Genomic DNA, 15,158 nt, shown 5'->3' on the forward strand with positions numbered 1-15,158 from the left:
CCGCCCGCCGCCCTGTCTGTCCCCTCGCCCCGCGGGAGCCCGCCCGCCGCCCTGCCCCGCTCCTCGCCCGCCAGCACCGGGGTGCCGCTCCCGGCGCTCCCAGGCGGCCGCCGCCGCGGTTGCGTGGGAGATCCCGGGCCGCAGGAGGGTCCCTGAGCCTTCTGCAATAGCAGGAATAAAGCTGCTGGAATGAGCACGTCCGGCCGAGGCAGCAAAGGCACCGGAGGAGAAATACGGGGTGGGCGAATGTCTGACATACAGCCTGATCTGTACCGGCTGGGAGTAAAAAAACCCTGTCGTAACAAAGGGGGGTTTTTTTCTGCAGAGGTTGGGTGTCTTGGGAGGTTTGAGCAAGGCTGCTGCGGGGCAGAGGTGCTGCCCAGGGCCTTTTAGCATCACTTGTTGGGTGACCCCCTGCAGCGCTAAGCATGGACCCTAGAGAGGATTTCTAGGTAGTTCTCTCACCTGGTGCTTGCAGATCAACTTTAACGGAGGTTGTGGAGCTCAGAAGCTTCAGCGAGCAGCTAAAAGGTGGAAGGCAGCCATGCTGTCGGACCCATCGAAGTGTACTGCTGGTGTCTAGTGCTGGTGCTGGGTATCATCACTGTTAACAGCACACATTAGCTGGAGGTCTATGATCACTTATGTATGGCCTGAACATTATTTTAAAACTTCATGGCAGTTAAAATTATTGCAGATAAAATCATTGCAGTCATATGCCTTTCAGAGAGCTATATTCAGGGCCCTGTCTTGATTCTGTACTATTATCTCTTTATATAGAATTCAGACTTGGATCAGCGGGGTGGGAAAGGGATGCAATGGGGGAGCTCGTAAACCTGGCTTGGCTTAGCATAATCTTGAAAAAAAAAATGTTACACTATGGAAATAAACCTCAAAGTCCACAGCATCATCAGGGTCTGCATTATCCTAGGCACTAGATGTGTAAATATGTGACTTCTGCCCAAAGATTTTTCCTTCAAAGTATGTTCTCACATGAACTCCCTGATAGTTTTTAATAAATGAAATTAGTGAAATTTGAAATAAACACTGAAAAATTATTTCTGACTCATAAAACAAAGCTCCATGTGGCAGCTGGATAGTAGATATAACTCTGGAAATAACAAAGTCTTGAGTTGTATTTCTAGTCATCATGACAAAGATATTTGTGTTAAAATTACAGATGTATGTATGAATCATGCATTATTTGCTGTGTTAATTAAGGGACATGTCTCCTCTGAGATATGCTCAATACTAAGCCAGGTTGCAGACTTCTCAGTCTTCAAAATTATGATGACTGCCAGTGGCAGCTTTAATGCTTTTCTAGATGGTATGTGTGTGTCCTATCTGCACATGTGTAATGCAGTGGAAGTTTAAGAGCACTACATTGTAGCAAATGAAAGGTCTGCAGAATATCTGCTGTTAAGAGAATATTGTCATGATCAGTTGTCACACCCTGGAATACAGAAAATGCCATTGTCTTGCAAAAGACCATGCAGTTTTTTCCCCCGTGCCACTTTTCATGCTCAGCCTGAGTTACCACATGCCCATCTATGAACTTGGAAAACTAAATTAAATCCCTGCTGGAGATTATCGTGCAAGTACATCAATGCATAAGAAGTCCAGAACATATTTAAACATCATTTTTAAAAAGTCCCAAACACCCAAAAAGCCCAAAATCAAACAAAAAATATCCTTTATGAAAACTTATTACGTGTTACCATACTGTTCTTTTAAATATCTGTTGTGTTCTTCTGCTACCTCACATCACTGCTAAGGCAGAAGAGCCAGAAAAGATTTCAGAAAGGTTTTTTAAGTCCTGATGGGGATGGACCTTTTACCACCAGGGCAAGAGCTGCCAGACATTCCAGCTATAGTACAAAGGGACCCTCTTTGAACAAGAATAATTGTAGTGGGTTTATTATTTAAAACCCTTGCACCCTTAATGCACACAGGCCTCAAGAACTAATGGGCATTCCATTCATTCAATTAACCTGGGAAAAGCAGAATACTGTGCACTGATAAAAGCAATACAGAACACACCTCCTTTAGGAGCTGAGACTCACAAAGACAGGACTGTACAAAACCTGTGTGAGAGCTGTCAGCACAGCTGAGGTGCTTAGCACTTACTTCTCACTTCATCAGAGACTGACTCCTGGAGTCAAAGATGTTCACCTTCCCTCGAACACCAAAAGAAATGCACCAGTTGAGACACTTGAGGAGAACAAAACTGAAAGTGGCAGGACATACCAATGGGAGGAGTAGATTATTTTCTGTATTCTTCAGAGGGGGCATTATCAAAAACCCCCACAATGATAATTAAAAATAAATTCTTACCTCTCTTATAATTATCTTAAATGACTGAATGTAAAGCTTTGAAATACTGGCTTTTTCTCTCTGTTATTGTTTTATTCTAGGCTCATTTACAGCAATGAAACAAGATTGACTGGTTTTCATTTGGTCTTGGAAGAAAGGCATCAAAACCCCATAGTAGTAATACTGAAGCTTGATCAAATAGTTATTTAGTCCAAAATGAGTGGCAAGGTCAGAGGTGGCTGAATTCAAGATAAGAGAGTGGACCCAGCTCTCAAAGTGGAGGCAATTGGGCTTTAAAGTTCTCATGCACTGGCACTTTGTTGCTATGTTCATATCACTTTAGGGAATGTACAGATCATCTCTAAAACTCCTGATTACTATGGAAATAAGAATCAACAAATAAACCAATAAATCATTTACATTCCTACCAGTACTCTCTATTCCTCTACACTGCTATGTTTCATCTCCACCCCCCCCCCCCCAGTCTTTCAAACACATTTTCAGAGCCAAACCAATATCTACTTGGCAGAATTTCTTTAAACACATATTCTTATTTCACCTCAATATTACTAAGTAGCTCATCTTTTTATAACTGAAGGCGATTCTTTGCATATGAAGTCTAAAAATGCTGTCTAACTTAAAGCTACCAGAATCTGTTATTGCAGTAATCACTCCCTCACTAAGTCTGTACATCAGTGCCTGAACTGGGAAGCCCTCCCTTTCTTCAGTGCATTAGTATTGACAAAGCTAGTCCTTCAAATACATTTTTAATAACCTTTTTATATGGTGCAATATCACTGAAAGTTCTCTGCATTTATTTTTGTCAGTTCAGAACGATGGGATTTTATATGAAAGGATTGAAAAGATTTTTCTGTTAGTGCTCTTCATTTTAAAGACTCCAAAGCATTAATGCTGTGAACGTTAATATTTTGGCCTGATACATAATCTGCCTCTGCACATATTGCAGCTGGGCTAATGGGAGAAACCAGAACAGTAGCTTTGTGGACCAGGAGCACCGCCAAATTGCAGGGATCTCCTCCATGGTTGATTATTTCCATTTCTTTTTTGATTTTTTTAATGTCACTGTACCAGAGCAGTGGCATAGGCTGCCTTTCATGTTATCGGAGACATCAAAGGGAGGTACTGAGGACCTGTCTTCTTACTGTTTTCCACCCTTTTCAGGAAACTGACATTCCCACCTAATGAGTCCAACGTGCTGCAAAAATAGCATCCCTGTGCATGAGCGGCGTGCTAGCCCTTATTGTGTTGGAGGTGCTAGCGTGCAGCTTTCCAACTCTTGGAAGCTTTGAGCCTAAGTCTAGTCACATCTCACCACACGGCAGACGTGCCTGTGCCGTGGAGCATGGACTGCTCCTGCTCCTGAGCTCGGGCTGGGGGCTACAGCACTAGGCTGTGGGTGGAGGCAGCAGTGCCTGACGATGCATTCCCCCAGTACATTGCACCCAGCTGCCTCTTGCCCACAGAAGTGAGGTACCAAAGCAGAAGGTTCCTGCTGGAGGCCTGCTGCAGGTGTCTGACCAATAAGTTTCCTGGCACAAATCCAAAGGGATGCATTTGCAGGATCAGCATGTGAGTCTCCAGAGATCTGCCCCAACCACTTGCCTACATTCCCCACCAAAACAAGGGAAGAAGCAGCTCCTAAGTGGTAAGTTGGGTGGTTGCATCTCTGCGTGCACTTGCTGGGGCTGACACTGACTGGGAATCTTCCTGGCAGTCGGAACAGATGAGCCAAAGAATAAATTTATCTGCCCTGCACACTGCTTGTGGATTTGATCCCTTGGTCAGGGGTGAGGTCCTTGGAAGAGCACATGTCTCTTCTGAAGTGAATCAACAGAGGATTTTGACATCATCCAGTGTCTTTCAAGAACATGTAATTCATTTTCCAGCTGTCACTCACAATTAATCTGTTTATTCATGCAGGGGGGTAAAATTTAGTTCTCTTACATTACACAGCTAAAAAGTTCAGTCTGCAAATCTGTTTTCTGAGGAAAGAAGGAATTTCCTGAGAGCAGACCAAGACTGCTTCCTGCAAAAAGGGACCACAACAGTATCTTTGCTTCTCATAGAAATAAAAAATAGTATCCTTTGCATTTCCCTATATTTAATTTTTTTGTATTCACTTCCATTATTGGTTTATCTTTCCATTAGGAGGGCAGGCCAGGAGGAAAGGGCCAGGAGGAAAGCTCACCAGAAAGATCTGTTGTGCGAATGAAGTAATACTGTAGCAAATGAAAATACCAAAGCAAGCTGCTATTTTTTTTTTTTTAATAGGAGAGCTGATAGGAAATGAGTTTCCCATGGGACAGAGCCAGGGCGGGTGGAGTTCATATAAGATTTTCCACACCATTTCATAGCTATCCAGTTAAGAACAGGCATCAAGCTACAGTAAGGGTCACCAGGTAATTTTCTCTGACAGAGTGCATGCTTCTCATTCCATTAAACCACGTCAAGGTAATGCAGTGAATATTACACTGACTTGCCAAACTGCATTAACCGCAGTGCTTTCTCTCCAAGACTTTAAGGTGATGCCTCTTGGAATAATAGCTGCATGAGGCTTTTGGGAAATCTGACCAAGTATTTGCATCTTTGCAAAGGCTCGAATCCGTCAGCCTTCTTGAAGCAGGAAATATGAACAATGTTCATACACACCTTAATATTAATATAAAATATCATATTAGATATTAAAAAGGGACAAGAAGAGGTTATTACATGAAATTTAGCATCTCACCAGCAACAGAGTAGGACTGATTTTTCCTAAAAATGAAAAAACCATCAAAATCTTGAGTATGACCTCAGACAATTCTGGGTGTATAATCAATGGAGGGATCTGTCTCATCTATAACTTTAATTTTACACAGTGTTGTAAGGAGTAGAAACAACTCACTCTGCCTTTCCTATCTAAACAACACTGGGCATTATTGGAAGACCAAGAAAGTATGACAATTGCTTTGAGAGCCCCCAGAACAAAGGTCCATTTCAGTTTATATGGAATTTCAATGTAACCAGTATATTTGTTGGCAAGCCGTGTCATAGCTACAAATTCCTCAGTTATTTTCACTATTTGAAGCAGGGGAATTATCACATCTTCCATTTCTTTGTTTGATTTCAGCTGAATCCCTGGAAAGCTGTGCATCACACTTCTGTACCTACATTTTATGTTGACATCCTCCTGTGAAAAATGACAGGTGTGATGGGCAGATTTTGCTGGCTTGCACAAGACTCCTTTTTATATGTAAAAAAAGTTCTTCTTGATTCCTATCTGCACTGCTTTTATGTGGCTAATTTAGAGCCCCAGGGCTATACTAGGAGCTCTATATCCCAGTAACAGACTGTACCAATACCACCATATTCTCCTGCTAAAACATCTCCATTTTAAGTGGGAAAAGAATTCAAGTGTTCACTTGGGCCAATTGTTGAAACTTCAAGCAGTGTCCTGCTCCTGCTTGCTTACTGTCAATAGTAGCATCTGCTGCGTCACCAGCAGTATTAAAACTGCAGCATCTCCTGCACCAGCTCACTTCTGACAAGCTGTGGGAGAGATGACTTCATCGTCTCCAAGTCAAGCTGCATCTGAACCTCAACATGACACTCGGCATTTCTGCATCCTGTGACCAGGAACCCCAATCCTATATTCAGGAGCCACTGCAAGAATTAGGGGCTGGGGCCAGGGCCAAGCAGTAAAATCACAGTCCAACCTCAATGAAATCTGCAGAAGGAAATATTTTTTCTGTCTGTTCTTAGAAATGGGATATGTGGTACCAGCATTTTCTTAATTACAGTGAAGAGTTTGTGAACTTCAGTAGTTTTCTAGCTGGAATTTTGTCCAACAAGAGTCACAGTAGTGGGTATCTAGTAATGATAGTGAAAAAAAAGGCTCCAACAAGAATTTGTTGATATGGAAAGATCTGGGCTTTTAATTTAAAAAAAAAGGATAGGCATTTGCAAGTAACTAGTCCAGCTTCTAAAGTAGATAGATTTAATTTTCAAAATATGGGTGGAGAGTTGCTTTTAAAATTGACACCTGCATATGCCAGTATAGTTTTCTTTTTGTTAATGTACATTTTAAAACATGTTCTCATTATATCATTTGCCTGGTTTATATCACACTGGTACTACTGAGCCTTGAAGTGTAATTCTTGGGGACCCTTAGCAGTGATATGCTGGCTCTTTTTATATATTACATTATTATTATTTAATTGCACAAATGACACAAAGAACTCTTCATTAATGTCATGATGACTCCATTCTCTGGAAGAAAAGAATACCTGACAAAAGTCATCATCACAGCTCCTGGCAGTATCTTGGTTGTGACTTATAAAGGACTATTCTGTAAAAAAGCCAAATTCCTTTTCTTTAAAAGAAAGCCCGAAGAATTAATTTAAAATTACAGAATAAAGTGGCTTGGAGGAGCTAACAAGCATAGTACAGTAAATAAAATCAGTCTGTTTTTAATATAGTAAATACCACTGGCTGAAAGTCGTCTTTTAGAATACATTTATTATAAGAAACTACTTAGATAATAAAAGTAAATCTAAAAATCTAATTTAATTTTCATCATTTATGCAGTTTGTTTGCTTTTTACATTTAATCTGCTTGGATAATGAAAACAGACTTCTTTTTTTCCTTGGCACTATCATATTTCTGGTTGTCAGACACTTGCCAAGGCTGCAGTGATTGGGTTTCAGACACCTCAGGGGAAATGGTTAAATCCTGTTTTCAGGGAAGGGGTGAGCAGGGAAATTCTTGAAAACACGTGTATGTAGTTTGGTCAGATCAGAGCTTGCCCACACGAGTGACAGTCAGCAAACAGCACATACCAGGCCATGCTGCAGGGGTCTGGGTCGCAGATTTTGGAATCTTCAAAAGTCCCACCAGAAAGTGCTCCCATAAACCATTCCCTTTCCATGCTCACAGTCAGGAGCCAGCACTTGGGTTTGGTTTGGTTCCAGGAGCACCTGGGCTTTGCTCAGGTTCCAGATGCACACTGGACACAGGGAGCTGAACTGCTGCTTCGGATCCCAGCAAGGGAGGTTCAATTCGTTCATCTCAGGGACTGGTTCTACCTTATTTACCACCATGAATGTAAGTGAAGTCATCTGAAGAATGAGAAAGGAATCCACAGCTGTAAGAAGTTCTATCAAAAGTGTTTTAAGACCTAACTCCAAGCAGCGGGATGCGGGCCACTGTCAGAATTTAGAGGTCACATACCTGTGACAATTTGGGCAGTAGTTCTTGGAGAACACTTAAGTGCCTGCCTCTCATTTTCACAGTTTCTGTTAACTGGAGGAAAGTCCAGATCCAAAGAAATCTATCCTTCAGTGAAACACAGCTACAGACATTATCTCACTGTGGGCTGATGCTGGATGCAACATCCCTGAGTCTCAGGAAGGTCTGGATTTGAATTCTCTGGTTTCGGTACAGTCTCATTTTTGATCTGTAAATCCCTGATCTCTTCCAGTGAGATAAAAATCCAACTCAGTAGAACTCATTTTCAGGTCCTACAGTTATTGAGGCCAGGGACATGAGGGATTTCACCTAAGATGATCTTTGAGTTTATGATTCTTTCCCTTGAAATTGCTTAAGATTGTAACAGGGAGATTTTATTATGGTTTAATATTAAACATCCTCTTTTAGCTAACTCAATTAGAAGAACCTGATTTCTTGCAAATCCTTATACACTAGGGGGTGCAAACATCCTTTTAATGAATCCAGAAATAAATGGTTTCATCAATAACAGCAAGGGAAGTGCCTGGTCCTGTACTAAAGCTTGTGTGGAAAATATCTAATGTTTTAAGTCACATTTGGCTCACACAAATGAATAAATAAAAGCACTGCTTTCAGCAACAGCTTTTTAATGTTTTCTGGGTTTATATATGGAACAGAGAAAATGCTAATTTAGGAGTTACATAACAGGAGAATTCAGATCCAGCCTACTTTGCATGCCATTGCCGGCAGCTTTCTCATGTCCTGTGGTGACTCAGACACTGCTGTAAGCTTTGCAGAGGGACGGTCTCAACTTTTTACCCCACATTTTCATATCATTATATGACAAGGTTAGTTTTCTGACTCAGGCACTGGCTGAAGTCTGTCTTCCAAAGCACTTATTCTTCTGTTGTTACACCAAGATCTGTCTCTTGCATGTCACGCTGTGAGGCACGGGGGGCTGAGCAAGGCAACGTTTCACCTGTGTGGAACAAAGTGCTAATTTTCTCAGCTTGTGCCAACAGGGCATTTAAGCTTTTACCTTACAGGGAACAGTGGTGGTTCTGATGAATGTGATGGGATTGCTGACATGCATAAGTGTTAATCATAGGTTTATGCACCAGTAAAAGCAATGGAGCAGTGTTGAATACCACTACAGATTTCCAGCACCAGCATCAGTCAGTCTTCAGTCCCTCTGCTTATGCATCGTTACGTACTCATGCATCTCTACTTTCACACAGGGAACAGAGCATCTGCAGAGGTATCATCCTCTCATAATAATGCATTCTCCTTTTAGGTCACAGAAATAATTCTGCAGCTACAATGCAATGCTTATGAATGCAGGATCCTCTTGTGCAACATTTCCTCCTTTGCATTTATTCATTTGCCCATTCCTTATCTCAGTAAGGCATGATCAGAGCCCCCAAAGCCCCTTCTCCTAAATGATGTACAGAAATTACTAAAATCTGAACTCATAAATTAAGCTTGGAAAAAAAATCCTATGGTTTTATACACATCTGTTTTGCCTAGATTCTATTTTTCCAAATGTATAAGGGGTTTGCAGATGTCTTTGCATCTCAGACCCAAATGCCATCTTGTGACTGATGCAACTCTATCTAAATACCTCAAACTCTGCCTTGCCACTTGATACCATTCATACCACCAGCTTTTATTTCTGCAGAGTGTTTCATATTACCTTATTTTTCCTGCGTTACCTTCATCACTGCATCAAAACAAAACAAGAGGATTAAAGCAGGTCAGTGCATTATGGTTGAATATTTTTTTCTAAGGGAGAGCAGACCATTAAATCAGAATCCTGATTGAATCTGGTGCAGCCAGATTAAATGCATGTTAATAGAGAAGGACAATTATTGTTGACTTCCTAATGCAAACAAGAACTTCAGACACTGATTTCTATCAGCCCATTAGAGCTGGCTGAATTCTACACACTGTTTTAACAGTTGCTTAGCAATGGCAAATAAGCTGTTCTGTTTCTTATCGCTAGAGGTATAGTTAGAACAATACCTATTATTGAACTGAATAGGTATGAAATTAGTTTATACTGTTCCTCTTTTTGAGATGCCACTTGGCAGCAAAGTGAATTGTTTAGGCTGCAGGCAAAAGCAGCAATTTTTTTCCTGGAGCTAAAATGGAGATAAAATGAAACTGAGGCTTTGCTGCGGCTGTTTATCTGAAAGCATAATCAAAAAAACTTTGCTTGTGTATGTTTGTGTGTGCGGAAAGGAAGAGGTTTTCCTTCAAATATCTTCTTTGAATGAATTTCCAGGGTTGTGACAACGCTAATGACTAGAGCCTATTGAAAAAGCAAATACAGCAATACCACACTGCAATATATTTTCCTTCCTCCTTCCTCCATGGGCATCTCAGATGAAGTATCTCAGCTCAGATTTGGAAGCAAACTGGAGGTAAAGCTACCAAAGCCAAGATCCAAAAGGACACTTTAGACACTTGTCATTTACTGTTGCAACTCCTTTCATTTAAGTGTGCACCTTCCACAGTGGAGTCCCTGCAGCTGCAGAATTCAACATCTGCAGAACACTCACACCTTGCGTGCAGGGTTCGTGGTCACCACGATAGGGAATGCTTAGCAGAGCAGTATGGTTCAGTTCTGGTGCTGCAAGGTCTTAATTATGTCTTTCTAGTTAGGATTTATACTCATAGCTCCTGCCTCCCACAGGACTATCCCAATAGCATGGCTGTAGTCTACCTTGATGTAGATGCTTTACAAGACAAATTCATAGATAAGGGCTGCAGACCCAAGCAAAAATTCCAATTTTAGGCCAGCTTGTCATCCTCCAAGTCTGATGCAATGAAGTATGAATTATTTTAAGTGCCTTGAGTAATTTCAACAGAAAGTTTGAAGAATGTTTCTACTTTGCAATAGACTAGTTTCGCAGCTGGTGCTTTGGGGCAGCAAAAGGTTTGGGTTTGAACATCTCTGTCTGAGGAAATAATTTAACTTTTGGATTCCCTGACAGAGACAACCACTAAGTTACTGCAGAGATAATATACCACTGCTTACTCTTTCTCAAGCTGCATTTCATAGAAAACAGCAGCTGCTGTTGGACCCACACAGCTAGTCCCTACAGTGGTTCTCAGGTCACTTTCCAGGTTGAACCAGGACAAGCTAACAAAGGAATCCCTGTTTCTGAAACCTGAGTGTAACACAGTGTAAACCCTGTGTTTGTGATCTTCTGTACCCAGCTTCTGAAGCTTCTCAGTGCTGAAGCACTTCTGTGCCCCAGCAGAGGTAGGAATTAGGTACCTTTGAGATGCTATGTGTAGGGTGGAGCAACACACTTTGGGCTCCTGGCACTCCACTGGCAGCGCTGCAAGGAGACCAAAGGCAAAGGGACTTTCAGATTGTTGAATGCAAATGTACACAGGATGACAGGGCACATACCAGCTGAATTTAAAGAGCAGCTGAATATGGGTTTTGAATCACAGAATGGTTGAAGTTTGGAGCAGCTTCTGAGATCATCTAGTCCAACCCCTCTGCTCAAGCAAGGTTGGCTGGAACTAGTTGCCCAGAACTGTGTCCAGATGGCTTTCAAAGATCTCCATAAATGGAGTCTCATAACCTCTCTGGGCAACCTTTACCACTGTTTGACCACCCTCACAATAATAAAAAAAAGTCCTGTGTTCAGTTGGAATTTGATGTGGCTTAACTTGTGCCCATGATCTCCTGTTCTGTCACTGAGCACTCCTGAGAAGAGGCTGGATCCCTTGTCTTCATTCCTTTCCATCAGGTGTTTATATGCACTGGTAAGATCAGAGAATCACAGAATGGGTCAGGTTGGAAGGGATCACAGTGGGTCGTCTGGTCCAACCTCCCTACTCAAGCAGAGTCACCCTAGAGTACATTGCAAAGGATTCTTTCCAAATGGATTCCTCCTGAACCTTCTCTCTCTCTTAACAGTTCTAGCTGTCCCAGCCTCCCTTCATATGGAAGGTGCTCCAATCCCTGAATCATCTCCATGGCCCTTGACTGGACTCAGGGTAAGTCCATGTCTGTCACATACGGGGAGCCCAGAACTGGACACAGTTCTGAACGCGTCATGCAGGCAACTCTAGTTCCTCTCCAGATCTGAGCCTTCACACTCATTTACTTTTCCAGTTCTCAGTCCCTCAGTACAGCTTCCAACAAGTGTGCAAAGGGCAGCTTTTGCACACCTTTCCATCAGAAGTAGGTGTGAAGCTATCAGGTTCATTATGCCAACAAGTATTCACAATCTGAGAATGATTTAGGGATTTCTTCAATGCAAATTAATCTCATGTACTGGGAAAGGAGTTTTGTTACCAACCTCACTGCCTTCTGAAAGGTGCCAAATGCTCCCTATTTTATTAATAATCCATGTAAATTTCCAGTGTACTTCATGGGAAAAAAAAGCATATTCATTTCTTGCTTGAGCTACTGGGTTCTTATAATGCCTACAGTATTAATCAGTCATTTACACTGATTCAAATTAGCCCAGTTAATATTTTTACTAATAATTTGATTGCTATAACCAGACACAGCAAGAGCAGTTTAACCTGAGCTTAAAGCTGGAGTCACAGATGAAAGGTTTGACCACTCATTCTTACCTGAATTCCTGTCCTGCAGCTAAATAACTACTTTGGGATAACTAAATGAAAAAATTGAATTCTCCAGTAGAAATACAAAATGGAGTGGAACTGCAAAATTTCTATTAAAGGTGTAAAGGACTCCTCATAGGAGACCCTCAGCCAGGAAGATGGGCAGGCTGAAAAATGGCTTGGTCTGTCAAGTCACCAAGCAGCCAGGTACCAGAGGGAGCAGTCCAAGGGCAGAGTCATCTTCCCACTTCTCCCGGTGTTGAGGGGGACCTGAAAGCAGGACTGCCTGTTAGGGTATGTGGGGGAGGTCCTAGGGACCTGGAAGACCAGCGAGGTTGCCAGGCGATGTGAAAACTGAGCTGGCCAGAAATTAACTGTGGACTTGGCAGAGGGCAAGAAAGGAGAGAGCACCTGCCAGTCCGACCTTCTTGAAACAAGGGCATCATAAACATTTCCACCCCAGCTTGATGCACAAAACCTCGGCTGATCCCTGCACAGTTTAAAAGTATTAACATACTTTTCGAACTTCTATGGTGTAGACTTGCACAACCTGCAGCTAAAAAAATGCTGAGAACCAAAATGATCAGAAGAGCAGTCACCACAATATTTTTTAAAAAATGCTATAGCACTGTAGGTAAACAAGATTGTCCTAATCACATTTAAATCAGTAATAAATCTTTTTAATGGTTTGTTTGTTTGGGGGGTTTTTGGTGGGTTTTTTGTTTTAAAATAATGCCACTGCAGGAATCCCAACTTACCACAGAATTTGCCATGGTGCATTGCAGAAGCCAGGTGGAGCTAGCCTAGGTTTGATCCTGGTTATAAATATAATTGAAAAAACAACAAAAAAAAAGCCAGTGCCAGCGGTCTGATATTCATGAGAAACTCTATGAGAACAAATCTCTGGAACAAGATAAAAAGACATCACATATTTGGGTTCAGGTATGCACAAGGCTGTAAGTTATAGTTCTCTGCTTCTAACATCACGACTGCAGCATACAGAGACACCTGGGCGGACACAGTCCTTGCCACACAGTAGTTACAGGCTACACTTTGGAAATACTGAAATGACTGAACTGGTAAGTGAACCCTTTAGCAAGCCATCATTTGTGATAGCCTCAAAACAGCTGTCAGAAAGGCCAGACAGAGTCTGGCTGGTGAGAAAGGGCTGCAGAGATCCCAGTTTTGTCTCATGGGGAAGCCAGTGTGTGCCATAACATGAGGTGTGGGCTTCCCAGTAGTGAAGAGTGATGGGGCAGATGGTGTTTGTGATGGATTCAATAAAGAGACAATATTTCAGGATGTTTGAGCATGACCATAACTAAACACTGGGGCTTTGAACCATCACATAATCTTGCTTGTGAATCGTGCCAGGTCTCCCACCTAAGGCTACAAATGAATTTGTCACTAAATGCCAAGAGATGCTTCAACTCCACCTCTCGCCTTCTGTTGTGAAAAAATCTTCACCAGAACTGTAATCTCACTAATACTCACTCTTGAGGCTTGCAAACTAGATTATGGCTCTAAAACACCAGGCTTCCTGGTATTTCTCTCAAATCCTACACCATCTCTCTTGTTGTCTCACATCCCTGAAGAGATTTCCAAGGTTTCAAATATGGATATTTCTTTGCAGAACTGTCTGCTTTGTCTAGCATGAGCAATGCTGTTTTCATTTAAATAGTTCTACCCACATCACTCCATTTTTAAAGCCATGACAATTGTTGTCATACTACAACCATCCAATGGCAGGAGCTGGAGTTCTGGGCCTAATAGATGTCATCTGCTGCCACCCAACTGAAAATTTCAGTGAGGTCCCCTCACTTACAGCAGCTACATTTCTGGCACATGGAAATTGTGTGTCTCAGATCCAGTGTAGAATCCTATTCACATATACTCAATATAAGGGATAGAATTTAAAACCAAACGAAACAACAAAAACCCCAGCATGGAATCCTGCCCAAGCTGAAGTCAATTTTGCACTCTGTTTTCCAGGACTGGGGTTTCACCCTGAGGATTTTGCTGCCTACTGTCACCTCTAAAATTGTCTGCAAATGTTTCACATTTTATAATAGCTTTTTATTAATTTTTTAATAGTGCCTTCTGTTTCATTAGCCTTAAACAAAAATTTCTGAAGGAGGAGGAGGGTTTTCGTTACTCACCAGCATAAAGTGGATAGAAATCTCATATAACTTTCAACAGAGAATGAACTGCAAGGGTTTGCAACATTTTTGCCATGGTGTAGCTGTAGCCTGCAATTTGGTCCTCTGCTTTCCCACCTCCTGCATTATGCTACCGTTGGCTGCTGGAATTTGAGGTTAAAAAAAACAAAAAAAAAACAAAGGAGGAGAAAAAGCTGTCTAAATGCAAACTACTGTCATTCCACTAACAGATCTTTTTCGCCTTTAATGTGTTATGTATAGTTTGCTCAGGTGTTAATTAAAACAGCAGCATGAGCTTCCAGTAAGTTTTATGGGGATTTTTTAAAAAGATGAGGTTGTCTCTCCGCATCTATTCTGCTGTTACCATGCACTGTTAGCAGGAGGGTTTTTTTTCTTACCTCATTGCAAGAGAAATATTACACACAACTTTGGAGCTTAAATTCTTATCAGAAGGCAAAACTAAGTATCAACATTTCTTAGCAGCTAAGCACCATATATACCATGATTAAAAGCTATAATACTGTTTCCCATACTCTGATATATAAGCTTGGCCTTATCCAACTTCCCCATCAATCACTGCACACTACTCTTTGGTATCATGTCATCATATTTCCATAATCATTAATCATGTTACCCAATAAATCCTTGGGCAATTATTTAAGCTGCTCTCTTAACAGCTGTCCACTTCGCATATTGCCACCTTGGCTGCTCATTTACCAGCATGCCTTTGATCGGGGAACTGTTCAATCAGATCAATAACATGCAAGGAAAATGCAAATGGTTTGAAACAAGAGAAATTCTTTCATGTGGAATATTCATATTTGAACAAACCTTTCAACTCTGCAGCTGAAGCTTTCCTTTATAGTG

This window comes from Corvus kubaryi, unplaced genomic scaffold, assembly GCF_017639235.1.
Source record: "Corvus kubaryi isolate FWS band 111438036 unplaced genomic scaffold, C.kubaryi_AGA036_p1.0 66, whole genome shotgun sequence".
In the NCBI taxonomy this organism is placed as follows: Eukaryota; Metazoa; Chordata; class Aves; order Passeriformes; family Corvidae; genus Corvus; species Corvus kubaryi.